Below are 2,739 nucleotides of genomic sequence, written 5' to 3'. Positions count from 1 at the left end.
CGCATACTTTGAATAAAATATTTGTTATCATTCTCTTGAAATAAATGTGTTTTTTTCTTGAAAAAATACCGGTTTCATATGTATACACCTGGTATATCTTTTCCTCACCAATCCTAACTTCTCCCCAACTTTTTCTCCTAGTTTCTTCTTCCAAGTCTGATATTAATATATTAAATAAAAGTGGGCCAGATGACATCCTTGCCTCACTCCTCTCACCGACAGGAAACTATCTCCTACTTGCTCTCCTACCTTTACTCTGCTTTTTGTCCCTCTAAAATTTTTCGATACATTCTTTATTAACCCTAATCGTTCCCGCGTGAGTTGGACAACTAGATAGTATGTGAGCTGAATGCTCGGGGTGTGCCTGGCACGCCCTGCAGCTGTCATCAGGAATATCTTGGCTTAAAATGTGGCGACGGTATGCTAAGCTGGAAATGACACCGTCTTGGCATGCAAAAATGAAACCCTCTGTACCAGACTTCAATCCGGGCGATTTAAGAACAGCGAACGTTATGCCGCAAGACATTGACTGATCTTTCACATTTCTGTGGAAGATACCGTGCATCCTCTTATCGAGAAGCTATTCCCGAAAGTTTTTCTCTTGTGATTTCTTATTCCGGGCTTTCAGGAGTGAGTATTCGAGATAGATAAGATTTGATGCGCTTTGCTCACCCCTAATACTGAAGTTAAGTCCGAGTGTTTCAGCAGCCTCCTCCGCTGCTTTGTACAGAAATGCTCCTTTGCCCACTTCTTCGTGATTCTTGACCATTTTAAGAAGAGGGCCTCTTCCATTTGCAACTCTATGTGCTGTACCCAGAATAATCCTGTTGTGAAGACATTCAAGACTCAATATTCCGCGACCACCTTGACGACTTGAGATGTACAGTCGCGGAACGGAAGACTTAAGATGCATAATTTTGTTCATGTGCATAACCTTTCTTGTCCCGATTTTAAAGGATGTGAGTTCGTTCTTTGTCCATGGAACTACTCCAAGTGGATAGAGTACTAGCGGAACGACTAGCATGTTCATTGCAAATACCTTGTGCCTCACCGAGAGTCCGGAAGACCAAATCTGCCGGATGAGACGTTTGTATCTGCTTCGGAGAGTATCCTTTATAGATCCTGAATGCGGCGTAGTTGCTCTTTGTTTTTAGCATAGATCTTAAGATCTTGTACTTTCGATCTGCAGGTTTGTCGCACAAGTACCATTCGGAATGGCGAAGTGCTAGAGATAGTGGCAATAATGTAAGGCATCAATCTCTCTATGCACCTAACTATTTGCGGATTAACCTTTAAGATTTCCAAAAGACAGATGATAGGTCTATGGGAGATCGAATCGAAAGCTTTCCAATAATCAATCCAGGCCATCGATAGGTCAGGCTGGTAGAATGCTGCATCTTTACAGACTTTAAATAAGAGGTGAAAATACGGGCCAAATGCTAATGAGTTGAAGGAAACTTCTTTAACCAGAAGGTTTTGATACAATCTGGCCCCGGTGCGGAATTTTTCTTCATCCATCTTCATCCATCCACCCGTTCGGGCGGGTGTTCGACAGTAACTGGAGGTTTTGGCAGAGTCGAGATGGGTCAGAGAGAAACTGTTGATTTTCTCTGACCCACCTCTTCCTCCGCTCTAGACTTCTCTGAGCATCAGATAGTATCCGTATTCTATCAACAATATGCGGCCTGATGGTCAGCAGCTTTGACTTGTTAAGTGTGCGATAACGGGTCCGGTGTTCACGCGCGAATTTTCGAACCTTGGCGGTGAAATTCCTACCAGATGTGATGTAGTCAATCACACACTGAATGCGGGACGCGTACTGTCTTGCCCAGCCTATCTTTATGGCAAGCTGATGCATTCGTTTTTTGGTCTTATGATCAACCGTTGGTTTTGTTTTAGAGTTCGCAACGGCCAAAGCTCTTGCTGCATGATACACACAATAATTGATAGCCCAGAGGTTGGATTCTCCGGAAAAATGTCCACGAAGCTCGTCATGCATTTCAGCCAGATCTTTAGACTTGAGAGAAACCTTGGTATTGATGTTTCTTCGGGTCATAAAGCATCGCTCTTCTTCTATTGGATGCCTGCCCGCGGTTGCTCTTAGTGTCGCCTCTCTTTCTCTGTTGCCGGCTTGTTCTAGCTGTGGAAGAGTAGGCGTTAGGCTTACATAGCCCCTTTTTTGGTGTAGTTCAGCATAATTTCGCAGACGTTGCTGCGAAAAGTGCGATAGTTCCGGGTGTTTCTCGCACCACAGAGCATGAAGCTGTTCCATGTAACCCCGTTCGGCGTCCACACTCGCATCGTAGCACTCTAGCACTAAATGTGGCGAGATCCTCGCGATCCATCGCATTAAATCCATTTTCATTGGCTCCCCCAACTTTAGGGTGATGGCATGGTTGGCCGACCCATTGTTGGGAGCCCTAAGCGTTCTGTTGTTTTGAACCGCGCTCACTACAACTATGTTTGCTGTTGTCATTGTTGTACCCACGAAAAGCTAGGGAAAAGTGTTCGGTTATCCTTGTAGAGTCCCGCATGCAAGGATAAGGCTGCTTACTCTGAGAGGTCGCCCGGTATCCCAGAGTCACCGTTCTAGACACCTCACCCAGACGCCATTCAGCTTTCGGCACGGTTTTCTGACCTCCGCTTGTGGGTTATTTCCTTCGGGAGCACCACTGGACAATTGTCCGCGACTGCCTATTTATTTTTGTAACCATATTCAGCAGAAACCCTTGATACAGG

Source organism: Belonocnema kinseyi, chromosome 4, assembly GCF_010883055.1.
Source record: "Belonocnema kinseyi isolate 2016_QV_RU_SX_M_011 chromosome 4, B_treatae_v1, whole genome shotgun sequence".
In the NCBI taxonomy this organism is placed as follows: domain Eukaryota; kingdom Metazoa; phylum Arthropoda; class Insecta; order Hymenoptera; family Cynipidae; genus Belonocnema; species Belonocnema kinseyi.
Note: the sequence above shows the minus strand (reverse complement) of the source record.